The sequence below is a fragment of the Pelophylax lessonae genome (genome assembly GCF_965119305.1).
Source record: "Pelophylax lessonae genome assembly, chromosome: 5".
NCBI lineage: Eukaryota > Metazoa > Chordata > Amphibia > Anura > Ranidae > Pelophylax > Pelophylax lessonae.
Genome location: NC_138772.1, coordinates 118,627,742 through 118,643,268, shown reverse-complemented (window position 1 = coordinate 118,643,268; position 15,527 = coordinate 118,627,742). Strand labels below are relative to the sequence as shown.

General features: G+C 39.8%; 2 protein-coding genes across 3 annotated transcripts in view; one reads left to right on the top strand and one right to left on the bottom strand.

Annotated features, from left to right (window-relative positions):
• The window catches only part of LOC309555883 (cryptochrome DASH), a 327,950-nt gene that overhangs the window by 78,336 nt on the left and 234,087 nt on the right, over positions 1–15,527 (top strand). The gene's annotated exons all lie outside the window — the stretch shown is intronic.
• The window catches only part of LOC309555881 (mitogen-activated protein kinase kinase kinase 3-like), a 256,846-nt gene that overhangs the window by 87,640 nt on the left and 153,679 nt on the right, over positions 1–15,527 (bottom strand). The gene's annotated exons all lie outside the window — the stretch shown is intronic.

Here is a 15,527-nt window from a genome sequence, read left to right as displayed (position 1 = left end):
TACATGGACATAACTGGAAACTGATCAGTGATAACATTACAAACTGCAACAACATGTGAGCCATCATTGCAAGGCAAACAAACAACACAAGGAATAGAACAAAAACATTTACAGGTGTATAATGCCATATACATTGCTCAAAAAGATTAAAGGAACATTTTTTAATCAGAGCATCAAGTCAATTAAACTCCTGGGATATGGATCTGGTCAGTTAAGTAGCAGAGGGGGTTGTTACTCAGTTTCAGCTGCTTTGGTGTTAATGAAATTAACAGAGGCACTAGATGGGAAACAATGAGGCGACTTCCAAAACAGAATGATTTTACAGGTGGAGGCCACTGAAATGTTTTTCCTTACTCATCTTTTCTGTTTTTCACTAGTTTTTCATTTGGCTAGGGTCAGTGTCACTAATGGTAGCGTGAGGCAATACCTGGACCCTATAGAGGTTGCAAAAGCATTCCAACTCCTCCAGGATGGCACATCAATACGTGCATTTGCCAAAAGGTTTGCTGTGTCTCCCACTACAGTCTCAAGAGCATGGAGGAGTTTCTAGGAGAAAGGCAGTTACTCTAGGAGAGCTGGACAGGGCCAAAGAAGGTCCTTAACTCATCAGCAGGACCGGTATCTGCTCCTTTGTGCAAGGAGAAACAGGATGAGCACTGCCAGAGCCCTACAAAATGACCCCCAGCAGGCCACTGGTGTAAATGTCTCTGACCAATCAGAAACAGACTTCATAAGGGTGGCCTGAGGGCCCAATGTCCTCTAGTGGGTCCTGTGCTCACTGCCCGCCACTGTGGAGCTTGATTGGCATTTGTCATTGAACACCAGAATTGGCAGGTCTGCCACTGGCGCCCTGTGCTTTTCATAGATGAGAGCAGGTTCACCCTGAGCACATGTGACAGACGTGAAAGGGTCTGGAGAAGCCGTGGAGAATGTTATCCTGCCTGTAAGATTGTTTAGCATGACTGGTTTGGTGGGGGGTCAGTGATGGTCTGGGGAGGCATATCCCTGGAAGGACGCACAGACCTCTACAGGCTAGATAATGGCAACTTGTCTGCCATTAGGTATTTGGATGAAATCCTTGGATCCATTGTCAGACCCTATGCTGGTGCAGTGGTGCAGCTCGACAATGCCTGGCCTCATGTGGCGAGAATATGCAGCCAGTTCCTTGAGGATGAAGGAATTGATACCATTGAATGGCCCCCACACTCGCCTGGCCTAAATTCAATAGAACACCTCTGGGAATCTATGTTTTGGTCTATCTGGCTCCACAAGGTTGCACCTCAGCCTGTTCTGGAACTCAGTGATGCCCTTGCCCAGATCTGGGAGGAAATACCCCAGGACACCATCCGTCATCTCAAAAGGAGCATGTCCCGACGTTGTCAGGAATGCATACAAGCACGTGGGGATTATACAAACTACTGAGTACCATTCTGAGTTGCTGCAATGACATTTCAGCAAAATGGACTAGCCTGCTGCATCATTTTTTCACTTTGATTTTCGGAGTGTATTTGAATTCAGCCCTCTGTAGGTTGATCATTTTCATTTCTGTTAAACAATGTGGCATCATTTCCTTCCTAACACATTACCCAGTCCATGTCAGTATAGATATCCAGCATAATATTTTTCCCCATTAAGATCTGATGTGTTTTTAAAGTTTTCCTTTAATTTTTTTGAGCAGTGTATATATATATATATATATATATATATATATAGATAGATAGATAGATAGATAGATAGATAGATAGATAGATAGATAGATAGATAGATAGATAGATAGATAGATAGATAGATAGATAGATAAATAAAAAGTTTGCCTGGAGTTCAGCTTGAAACTAATTTTTAAACGCAGATCACTACGGCTGCCGATTTATAATACACAAAACACTATTTTTCTGAAAAGGCCATCAGTTGAACAACATTGATCTTGCTGAATGGAGCTTTATTAGTATCATAGGGGAAATAACAGCCTTGTGGATAACTGCAAGTGCAAGTACATCTGTGATTCTGTTTGCAGACGAAAGCTTGCACTAAGTTTTCTGAATTATTTATAAAAGAAGCTGGAAATGCCAAGCAACACTTAGAAATGCTCTATATGCTACAGTTAAAAGTAAAATGGAACTGCCATACAACTTTAGTGTACTCCAAACTGACAAACTGGTGTAAAAGTGTGGATTTCTTCAAAGCGGTGAACAGTCCAGGAGTATCTGTCAGTAATAAACTGTAAGTAGAAAGAAGAAAACTCTTCCAAACAGTCAACAGAAAGTAAAGCACTTTTGAAAAATGAAGGATTCGAAGGTTGAGAACTTTTACAAACAGAAAGTGAAAAACTTTTTCAAGTTCAGATATCTGTCCAAAGGATGTTTAACTTTTCCTTACAAAAAAAATCACCCTTGTGCATGTATTGAACAAATAATTGTATTTTCTTTTCTGGAATACAATTGATATATAAATTGTGTATACTTGCAAAAACTATGACAAAAAAAAGCTAAAAAACTGTTTCAGAAATGTAGGAACTTGTAAAAAACCAAAGCGGTGATTCTATGTTTTATAAATGGTGCCAGAGAGTAAAAAAATGCACCAGAAGATGGGCACGTTTGCACCTTTATAAATAGGTCCAATTATGTTCCTTAAAGTATAAAATAATGAATAATGAAAATAATTGGGATAAGTGTTGTAAATCTGGAGTACAGCATACATCTGATATACGGATGGTCTACAAAAGCCACATGTTTTAGCAGATGTTTCCAATACTTGTAGGGTACAAGTACATGGTCACACCCTTCTTCTGACAATCTGAGCGTGTCCCTTTCTATGCAGTCATAAAATATGAGATTCTTGGGTGAAGAAGGTCCTAAAGGCAGACATATTAGCATTACATTTTGCCAGTGAATCTTTAAAACAATTGCGGTTTTTTCATTTTTAGAAAAAGAGAATTTGATATTCACTTTCCAGACAGCAACTCAGAGTTACGCAATCTGCATTATTATCAAAGCTCCTACGCTGTGAAAATACATACTTACACCAAATTACGTAAATATAGAGCAGCGATTTGTGTACGGCATCTTTTTTTTTTTTAATTATTATTTTTTAAGTCAGACTGATCCTATCCATTCACAGTACAGTTCACTTAGAGCGGCAACTAATACGGCACTCACGCGATCACATCCAGAAATACGGATGAAGGTGATTCACTCTGCTGAGTGCAGTGTCTTGACCTTACTTGTCTTGTGATATATGTATATGTCCCATAGCATTCTCAATATAAGCTAATGCCTGGTACACACGATGGGATTATCGGACTAATAATCATCCTTTTTATTTGGGTTTTTTTGCATGCCAGTCTCATTAGAAAATTAAGAGTTTACTAAAGTTACGAAAATTCACATACGACAGAATAAAAATGTGAAAGTGATGTCATTTGTTGTAGTGTATTTGTATTGTATTTTCAAATGACAACTGTACTCATTAAACGAAAATCGTATGATCTGGTATCGTACAAGAAAAATTTTCGTGCTTGTCCTATCGGATAATTGTCGTGATCAGCTCTCAAAAGCTGTGTACTAACAATCAGATCATCGTACGATTGCTTCAAAAGCTGTATTTTTCGTACGATTTTCTGATAGTGTACACGAGCCATTCAGGGCTGATTCAAACCATGAACAGGCACTCCGGATCCATTCCGGATGCATTTCTGCATGCAGTTTTTAATGCATTCTGGTGCGCATGTGGTCTGCATGTAGTGTGAACTAGTCCTTAATGTTGTCAATACTTACAGTGGAACACTAGGCAAACTTTTTTTTTTTTCTTTAATAGAGTGGCAAAGGTTTTGGGTATCTCTGGAACAAGAACTGAGGGGACATTGCCCAAATAGTAATTTTTCTTTAAAATGGCTCCAAATGCAAAAGGTTTTTTTACCCTAACGCGTTATCTGCATGAAGGTAATAAAACTTCCAATGTCTTTGCGCCCACCCCCAGTCTCTTAATCCAGCGTTGCTCTGTTTGCCCCCCTCTTCCTGCATTCACAGAAGTCTCTGAGAGCAGCGGGAGCCATTAGCTCCTGCTGCTGTCATTCAAATCCTGTGAAGAGTGAATGAGGGGCATGGCCGAGCTACACTGTGTGTGTCTATGGGCATACACCGCCTGGGTCTGGAGGGTGCCCTCACAACTCCCGCCTCAGTATCCAGTCCCCTGAGGGAACACTTGGAGAATAGGAGGAGCCAAGAGAATTGGCAGGGGAGTCTAGAAGAGAAGGTAAGGGACCGCTCTGTGCAATACCATTGTACAGAGCAGTTAAGAATAACATGTTTATTATTTTAATGTAAAGAAAAAAAAAAAAAAAAGCTTTACAACCACTATCTGTCATTACCATCATGTGCATCTACTAAAGTCAGATAAAGCAAAAAAATTGCCCAGACAAAAACACATGAATAAATATGTGTCAGTATATTCAATAATTATAATTACCTGGTGAATGAATAAACATCTGAAATGATTAAATTAATCAAAGTGCATATTTCCAAAGGTGTAAATAAATACCAAACAAATAATAAATAAATAAATACATTCAATTAATAGAACACAATATAAGTAGCTAATAACTACATTCCTCAAACATATAATCATAAAATCACAATTATGTAAATGTAAAAAAAGAAAAGTCCCCACTACATAGGTGTTTGTGTAAAAACAACAATCCAGGATTCTTTTGATTTCTCCATAACTTTAGGTAGTGAAGATTTCAGTGCAACAGCCACCATTCCCACTATCACCTTCAAAGATGGACCTTAAAATTATAAAAGGTCTAATCCAGAATTTCTCAACCATGAACTATATAGGGTTCCTCCAGATTTTGCTAGGGGTTCCTTGAGCAATTAGCAATTTCTGCCTCTCTTATAACTTCCCACTAATAGCGTTGATCATTTTAGCTATCAGTAAGGGGATACTTCTTTCCAGTGACCACAAGTGTAAGCAGCATTCTTCCCACTGACCATCACGCTAATATTTCATGAGTTGTAGATATGGTAATTCTTAGCAGGGGTTCCCAGAGACTGAAAATTTATTTCAAGGGTTTCCATGTGTTGAGAAAGGTTGGTCTAATCACAGCATCTTCTCTACAAGATGGGAACAACTCTCCCAAGATATCAATTACCTCCAACAACTTTCTTTTCCGAAGTGTGCAATGAATAAAATAAGAAACCCCACATAGTGCTCTCCGTAAATTAAAACACTTAAAGTATAGGCAAAACTCTTTTTTTTCATTTTGGATAGCGCAAGGAAGGGTTATTACCCCTGTAAGGTGTATTTTTGTCATCTGTGTCCCATTGCAGAGATTTCCCTTCACTTCCTGTCCCATAGCCAAACAGGAAGTAAGAGGAAATCCCTGCAAATTAAGGGTATTCTTTGGGGACCCCCAGGTCACCAGAACTATTGTCCCATTGGAAGATTTCCCCTCTAATACTTTTCTGAGGACAATGTTAATGGTAAACAGGACAAATAGAGAGGGGGAATCTCCCTAAGTCCCCGTTCACACTAAGGCGACCTGTGAGGCGACCTGGTCGCCTCACAGGTCGCCTTCCATAGGGAAGCTGCAGACCCGTTCTAATAGGAGCGACACAAGTCGCTCAGACTTAGAAAAAAGGTCCGGAGCTTCTTTGGGGCGACCCGGAGGCGACCGCCATAGACTTCAATGTTATGAAGTCCGTGGCGGCCGCTCCGAGGTCGCGGCACGCTGCTCGCACCGCGACCTCGGAGGTCGCCCCCCCAAGTCGGATCGCCCCTATGTGAATGGGGCCTTAAAGTCACACAGACAGCAAACAAAACTGACAGGTGTTCTCAGGGATTCTTTTTTCCTCAGAAAAAAAGTGCAGGAACTCAACCACGACCCTGTGTTTACAAGTGATAGTGATGAGCAGGGAGCCTGAGCCAAAGGTGGTGAAACTGAGTTCCACCAAGTTCCATCTGAAAAAAGGCCCTGGGTGTTCTAATCCATCTCCCCGCTATCCAAAACTAAAAAGAGAAAAAGTTTTGTCTTTAGTTATACTTTAATTTAAAACAAATAAAAAGCTCACATGGACCTGTGCAACTGTATATGATATCATTTTATAATGATGATTAGACCTTTTATAATTTTAAAGGTCCATTTTGCAAGGAGAGAGTGTGTCTAATGGGGATGGTGGCGGTTAAACTGAAATGTTCATTACCTAAAGTTATAGAGAAATAAAAAAATTCACGGATTCTTGTTTTTACACTATCACTGATATAGTGGGGATTTTTATCCATATAAAAATTGCCATTTTATGATTATATATTTGATTCAAGCAATGTGCACTACTTTGTGTTAGGTGATTTTAGGTATTACTATGTTCATTTATACACTGTGCATTATTAAAGAGATTTTAAAGGCAGAAGGTTTTTTTTATCTTTAAAAAACCTTCTGTGTGCAGCAGCCGCCCTAACACTTACCTGAGCCCGTCTTTATCCAGCGAAGTTGCAGGAGTTTCTGAGCTGCCCCGGACTCCCCTCCTTATTGGCTGAGACAGCAGCATGGTGCATTTGGCTCCACGAGAGGGGTCACGGCTCTGTGTCTGAATGGAAGGGGCCAGGAGCAGTGAAGAGGGACCCGAAAAGAGGAGGATCCGGGCTGCTTTGTGCAAAACCAACTGCACAGAGGTGGTAAGTATAATATGTTTGTTTTTTGTTTGTTTTTTTAAAAACAAGACTTTTCAATCACTTTAAGAGCCAGTTCACACTGAGGCGACACGACTCCTTACTACTTCGGGGGCGACTTGTGCATTACCATGCACTACGACTTCGGAGCGACTTACAGGGACTTCACATAATGGAAGTCTATGCAAGTCGCTCCGAGGTCGCCACAAAATAGTACAGGACCCTTTTTCTAAGTTGGAGCGACTTGTGTCACTCCTATTAGAATGGGTCCTGTAGTGGTCAATGGACCGCGAGGGAGCGCGACTTGTCAGGCTGACCAGTCGCCTGACAAGTCGCGCTAGTGTGAACCGGCTCTCACTCAATAAATGTATTTATTTGATATTTATTTACCCCTTTTGAAAACATGAACTAATGACTTTAGTAACTTCAGATGTTTAATCATACACCAGGTATTATTAATTAATTGAATGTATTGATGCATACTATACATGAATAATGCTAGTCATACGACTGAAGACATCTAGCGGGCGAAAAAGACTACTCCAGGGGAAATCTCTGGATTGGCTGCTTTTCTTATAGGAGTTGTAATGGCAGAAGGTTTTTTATCTTGATGAATTCTATACATTAAGATAAAAAGCCATCTGTATGCAGCAGTCTCCCTCAGCCCCCCTAATACTTACCTGAGGTCCTTTTCTGTCCAGCAATGTCCACGAGTGTCTCAGCTGACCAAGATTCTCCTTCCTGATTTGATTAGCTAAGATATTGCAGCGGCACCACTGGCTCCAACTGCTGTCAAAGTCAGCTAGCCAATCAGGGGCGAAAGAGGGCGGGCTGGGGCGGGGCTCCATGTCTGAATGGACACAGGGAGCTGTGACTCAGCTCAGGTGCCCCCATAGCAAGCTGCTTGCTGAAGGGTCACTGAACAGGAGGGAGAGGCCAGGATCACAGAAGAAGGACCCCAGAAGAGGAGGACCCGGGCCACTCTGTGCAAAACCAACTGCAACAGAGCAGGTAAGTATAACATTTTTGGTATTTTTATAGAAAAAAACAAGACTTTACAATCACTTTCATTTATATTTTAATGGGCTATGCATTTTAATGTTGTTATTTTTGAGTGACGTTCTGGTTTAAAGCTAAAAGATGAAAACATGCTTATGTTTTCTCTTTTAGTTCTCTTATCAAAGTTATGTATTTGTCTGGACGCTTACAAAAACAAGATTCTGTCCACGGGGCGACATCAGATTCCAAAGCACAATCAATAAAGCTGATACTCTGCTGGCTGTTTTTGTTGTGGGGCTTCCTTTTTCCTTTCTGACTCCCTGAATTCCTTCTGTTTGCTTGCAGACGCCGCATTATTGTTTTGGGTTAAGGTTCAGAAAGGCTCTTCACTTAATCAAAACAAGAAGGCCTTTCCTCCGCAGCTTGTCCCCAGACTGGATGACATCTTTCCGCTGTTTTCTGTTCGCCAGAAAGGTTAACAACCGTGTTTTTGCACGGGAAAGCAATTTCGCAGAACCACTCAGCTATTTGTGGAGATATTAGATTTCCGATGCTAATATGAAAAGGCTGAGGAGTAAAGAAACAAAACACACACCTGGACGGTAGAATTGTAATGTGTATAATAATGACAGCCTGAATGAACCCTGAAGAATTTATGTGTAGCAGAAACTTCCTCATATTTTCATTCGGTGAACTTTATGCCGTACAGCAGAGAGGATAAACTACCAATGATGCAATTTTAAGAGGCTGTGAATAACTAATGTGCATTGACAGAAAAGGGAAATGCAAATGTAAAATAAACAAACGTGTGCAGATGTGATCAGGTAATGCAGGAAAGAAGTGTCTGGGTCAGGTGTTAGCTGCAGGTTAGATGGGAAGCAGCCTATCGGTGCAGCTGTGTAATCATCTAAGCTGTAATAAATTACATTTTTGTTTTTCAGTTTATATGTCACAAAGATTTAAAGCCATTTTAAAACCAAAACCAAAACTGTAATATATTAAAGGTTTTTTTTTCAATAACCAATTGACCTCTGGAAGATTTACCCCCTTCATGACCAGGCCATTTTGTGCGATACAGCACTGCGTTACTTTAGGTGACAATTGCGCGGTCATGCAACGCTGTACATAAATTAAGTCTATGTCATTTTCTCCCTACAAAGAGAGCTTTTTTTAGTGGTATTTGATCACCACTGGGTTTTATATGTTTGGCGCTAACAAAAAAAGGTAGACAATTAAAAAATAAATAAATAAATATATATATATATATATATATATATATATTGTAAGGGGTTAGCTCGGTAGCGGGTGTGGGTGACCCCTTGGGTGGGTTTGTTACACAGAGAGACAGCCGAGGAGTGGTTGAAAACAACGGTCTATGGTTTATTCTTTCAATTTGCTGGAAACAAGTGCAAGCATCCAAACAGCATAAATCAAACAAACATAAAAAAAACCCTGGCCACTTGGGGCGTCTACCTTCACAACACAGGAACCTACCTATGGTGTCTGTCCCAACCTACTGCTGAGCAGACACTGCTGGTCATACAGCAGAAAACCAATAGTCTATTTGTTTTCTTTTCACACAGAAAAAGTCAACACCATCTCACCTTCAGAAGTCTCTCAGCTCACTGCTCTCCTTAACGCACAAAGCCTCAGGATGCAGCAATCAGTAGTCATCCACTGGATAACTTATAGAGGCCTTAATTGCCTCATTCTGAATAGCTGAAGCTCTCCAACGTCCTTAACCGCCTTAGCGGTAAACCCGAGCGTGACTCGGGGTAGGAATTTTCTGCTATTAGCGGTATCCCCGAGTCACGCTCGGGGTCAATGGGCAGAGCGTGCAGACAGCGCAGCGGAGCTTCTCTTACCTTATCCTGGCGATCCAGCGATGAGCTCTCATTGCTGTGACCGCCAGCGAGATCTCCGCCGCTCGTCTGTCGGTAGGAGGACTTCCTAGTTCCGTTCCCTGCAGCAGCAATGCTGCATGGGAGCGGAACTAGGGAGGGAAATTCAAAAAAAAAAAAAAAAAAAATGTTGCACAAAACACATAACGCATTTTATATTATATATATGCATATATATATATATATATATATATGCATATATATATATATATATATATATATATATATATATATATATATATATTTACATATATATATGTATATATATATATATATATACCTATACACACACACACACACATATATATATATAAAATTATATTATTGATTCGATTATAATTCATGCGTTATATATATATATATATATATATACACACACACATATATATATATATATATATCTATATACACACATATATATATAATATATAGCGCATGAATTATAATCTAATCAATAATATAATTTTATTATATATATTATATATTAAATAATAAAATAATATTATTGATTCGATTATAATTCACTTGTTTGTGTTTCAAATTTATCACATCTGGGATGTCTACTAGAGACTTGTTTTGGTCAGGTTTAAGTCAGTAATTACTAAGAATTGTAGGCCTATAATACATAACGCCAAATTTCCATGAAAAGAATTGTACCGCTTTTGGAACAGAATTCCTGACAGAATCATACCGCCAGGGAGGTTAAACCTTTCTGGCTATCTCTGCAGCCGACACCTGATAGTAATTGGTGAATTGTCTAAACAAGGCAGACATGTATCTCCCGTCTGTGACAACACCCACAGATTTACCTGACTTCCTGTCACAATATATATATATATATATATATATATATATATATATATATATATATATATATACTGAATATATATATTTATTACATTCTACTACAAAACATATCATACAAAACATTTTTACAAATCTAATTTCTTCATAAATTTAGGCCAATATGTAGTCTGCTACATATTTAAAAAAAAACACAATAAGCATATATTGATTGGTTTGCGCAAAAGTTATGATATACATACTAGAATTTTTTTAAAAATCATCTATTATACTTGCAATGGCAGCAATGAGAGACTTATAGCGGGACTGCGATATTGCGGCAAACAATCTGAAACTAACTGTGAACCAGTGACACTAATACAGCGATCAGTGCTAAAAATATGCACTGTCACTAATGAGGAATGACACTGGCCTAATGACTAATGGCTGGGAAGGTGTTAAATATCTAGGGCGATCAAAGGGTTAAATGTGTGCCTAACCAGTGTATATGTGTGTACTGTGTGCTGCTTTCAATAAGAGATGTGCTGGATTTTATTCCCTGCTTTGCAGGGAAACAAAATCCAGCACATATCCACTGAGGGACAGAGCTCTGCTTTGTTTACATATGCAGAGCTCTGTTTTGTCTTCCTCCTCGCCGAACAGCGGGTGCCAGCGGACAACCATTGGCTTACACCCACTGATTGGCTTCTGCTGTTACTAGTCACAGAACAAGAGGTGCCCCCTACCTGGAAGAGCAGAATTAGTTATATATACGTGATTCTGCAAAGCCGGCCCGCACTGTCACAGTAGATATACAGTGCGCAACCGGCAAATGTTTAACAAACATGTTATACTTACATGCTCTGTGCAATGGTTTTGCACAGAGCAGCCCCAATCCTCCTCTTCTTGGGTTCAATGCTGGCGCTCCTGGCTCCCCCTCTTCTCCGAGTGCCTCAATAGCAAGCTGCTTGCTATGGGGGCACTTGTGTGTTCTCACTCCTGAGCCCTGCTCTGTGTGTCCATAAGAAACGCAGAACGGGGCTGTGCGCCGCCCCTGCTCCCTCATCACTGGCTGTGACTGTAGCTGTCTCTCAGCCAATGAGGAGACAAAGACCCGGTTCAGCAGCTGCTCTCATGCATATCACTGGATTGCAAATGAGCTCAGGGGAGTATTAGGTGAAGCTGTGGGGGGAGCTGCAAACTGAAGGTTTTTTATCTTTTTGCATAGAATGCAGAAAGGTTAAAAAAAAAAATCAACCTTTAGAACCACTTTAAATGTGTTTTTTATATATATATATATATATATATATATATATATATATATATATATTTTTTTTTTTTTTTTTCGGGTCCGTGCACACTAGGCGCTTGAAAAAAATGGCAGAACTTCTGGCAGAAAAAACACTTATAATTGCTTGTATTGCACATGCGTTTATGCATGTTTATGTTTAGAAGTTTCCTTTCTCCCCACAACATTCCCCTCTGCTCATTTTTCACTAGAATCAATTTATACTTAAAAATGCTGAATGCACCTAAACGCCACATTTATACACATCAAGCTTTTTTCTGCCCGAAAGCTCCTCCTAAAAACGTGCTTGTGATGGTTTTTTTTCAGCCTGTAAACGCTCCTTTTCAAATATGCCTGTAAACGTCCAAATCTCCATGAACAGATAGGCTAACAGAGTTGCTTTTATAGGCTGAAAGAAAAAAATGACAAACACCTGTGTAAGCAGTGTGTATGAGGCCTTAGGCTTTTTTCCTTTATTGTTACCTGGTGATCCAGCCAGTAACACACCTCCTGTTTTAGGGTATCTCCATACTGGATGAAGGAGCAATGGAGAACTCTTTGGACAGCAGCATTGTCAGGGTGAGGGTAGTGTTAAATGCACTAGCAAAATTGACCTGAATAACAAACTGAAGCCAAACTCCAGCTAACACGTTTTAGGCTGTTACAACAAACTGTTTTTTTTTTCTTTTGGGATAAATGTCTTACATAATTGAAAAAAAGCTGACCATTGTAAGCATCTCTATCACTGGTACATGGATTGTCTCAACCCTCTAACTACCACTTAGTCAGTTAAAGAAAGTTAAAAAATAACAGTCTCGCTGGCCTGATTTAACAGGTGACTATAAAAGAAAAAAAGCCTAAAAAATAAAAGAAATGCAGCTTCCATGTTTAGGAATTGATGAGATGCAATATATTACATTTTTGTTTCCGGTTTCAAACTGCTTTAAACAGCAATTGCCTTAAAGATGAACTTCACCTGTCTTTAGCAAAAATAAATGGCAGCAGCTACAAATACTGTAGCTGCTGACTAATGCCCCATACACACGTGCAGATTATCTGAAGACTTTTGTCTGCAGACTTACCAAAACCATATAATATGAGGTCAAACCTAAACACTTTCAATTTGTATGCAATCCGGCAGGCCCTTGCACTACATAGAAAAGGTAAATCTGAAGACAAAAGTCTTCAGATAATCTGCACGTGTGTAAGGGGCATTAGAAAACGAATGCCTCGTACACACGCAACGATTGTTGGTCGACCGATCGGCCTTTTTTTGTCCAGTGTTGTTGTGTTGGTTGAAATGTGCTCTAGACTGCACACAAATTTTCTCGGCCAACAAAACAAAAATCAACTTCAGAAGTGATGTCATGTGCTGGTTTACTTTCTGTGTGTTTTTTCTTCTTTGAGCATGCCCAGTCTTGCTCATCTGATTTTTGTCTGCCGAAATCTGTACTGACTGACGGAAAATCGGCCGTTCTGTTGACGGCCAACAAAAATTTTATAGCATGCACACCAGATTTTGTTCGGCCGAAAAGTCGCAGTCGGTTGTTGGAAGCATCATACTAACAAGCCGAAAATCGGCCGATCGGACGTTGGCCAAAAATTCACGGCCAACAATCATTGCGTGTGTACGAGGCTTAATACTTACCAGCCGGTGGAGTCCAGTGCTGTCTTCCCTGCAGTCAATTCTTCCTGGTCTTCTGATTTTTGGCACTACCACCTTGGTTATGAAGCTCCCTGTCACTTCCTGATGTATAGCAGCTGGCTCCCTACTGCTCCCTACTGCACATGTGTGAGACACATCAGTACAGGGACATTGGTCCCGCAGCCTCCTGGGATTTGTGACATAAACCCAGGAGGCTTTGGGCAGGGTAGGCTAGGGTCCAAGCGGATGTCATTGCTGCCTAGGTGAGGATTGGGGAAGTTGGAAAAAGTGCCACAAAATAAAGGTACTCGTCAAAAAGGTTTTTATGTTTATAGAGACATATGTAGATACACTGCAATGCCTGAAATGAACATGTTGGCCAGCAGGAGTGACTTCTATGAGAAGTCCCTGAGAAAGGTATTTCGTTTTAAGATAGCTTAGAAAAGCATTAAACAATGTTTATCAGAATTTAATTGCAAGAATGTTTTTCCTTTCCAAAAAAGTTGTATCACAGAGTTCTTTGAACAGGAAGGAGAGGAAGCAGATACAGTATGGTATGCTTGCTTCCAAAGTGCCAAGAAAACTATGTATACCCACTTCCACTAGCAATGCAGTTTTTTAATGTTTGTACAGATAAAAGACGTTTAAAGCTCTCATATTATATTTATCTACTGGATTGTTGATTGATATAATGGTTCTCTTGCAGGCTTACTTAAAGGGTTAGTTCTCATTTAAAGATTCTTGCCAAAAAAACATGCCTATACATTACAGTGTTCTCAGTACATAAAGGATAGCGGTGCCCAAATATGCATATTTGTTGCAGATCAGTGAAACAAAACATTAATGCTAGTGGGTCACGATGAATGTCAGGTAACTAGCATATGTAAAATGAGTCATCAATGGAACAGTCCACTTTTTTCTTAAAGGGTGTAGTTAAAAAAAGTCCGGATGGCCGCACTCCAATGAAATCACTTTGATTAATGTATTAAAATGACAATTCATGCAGCAAAATGGGGGTAAGAAGTACAGCACAGCTAACGCGTTTCAAACCTCTGCTGGTGCTTAATCATAGCTATGATTATGCACCAGGAGAGGTATAAAATGTGTTAGCTGCGCTTCTTACTCCTATTTTGCTCTATGGATTGTCGTTTTAACTACTTAAGGACCAAGCCTATTTCTGACATTTGTTGTTTACAAGTTAAAATCAGTATTTTTTTTTTGCTAGAAAATGACTTAGAACCCCCAAGCATTATATATAGACTCTAGAGAATAAAATAGAGATCATTGCAATACTTTATTTCACACTGTATTTGCTTACAAATGCAATTTGTTTGGAATAAATACACTTTTTTGAACAAAAAAAAAAGAAAACAGTAAAGTTAATCCAAATTTCTTGTACAATGTGAAAGATACCTAACATGTCATGCTTCAAAATTGCGCATGCTCATGAAATGGCGACAAACAACGGAACTTAAAATCTCCATAGGCGACACTTAAAAAGGTTTACAGGTTACCCAATTAGAGTTACAGGTATTGTGCTAGAATTATTGCTCTCGCTCCAATGATCAGGGAGATACCTCACATGTATGGTTTGAACACCGTTCAAATATGTGGGCGCAACTTGCTTATGCTTTCTTTTCTGTGCGTGAGCTCGGAGGCATGGGGCGCTTTAAAACTTTTTTTTCTTATTTATTTCCCTTTTTATGATTACACTCTCCCTTTAAAAAAAAATGTTTATTCCTATAACAAGGAATGTAAACATCCCTCGTAATAAAAAATAAGCATGAAAGGGCCTCTTTAATTAGATATCTGGGGTCAAAAAGACCTCAGATCTCTCATTTACACTTAAAAGCAAAAACATATATTTTTACTTTTGCCATTAAAAAAAATTGGTCCTTTAAGGTAGTTGGGTGGAAGTGACGTTTGACGTGGCTCCGGTCCTCCAGGGGCATGGAGTCGAGTGGGGGCCATCTTGCCTTCACTCGACTTCCTGCACCTCCGTGCACAGAATCGGATCACTTTCCCTGCTATCGATGGCTCCGGGAGGAGGGCACCTCTCCCACTGCCCATAAAAGTGATCCCCTGGCGAATCATCGGCTGGGACCACTTTTATTAGATTCCGGTTCTCCAGCTGTGTAAACAAATACCGAGGCTATGGCAGCTAGCTGCTGCTATAACCCCGCTATTTAACGTCAAAGTAGCAATGTAAATTCACGGTGGGCAGTCCGGAGTAGTTAATACATGG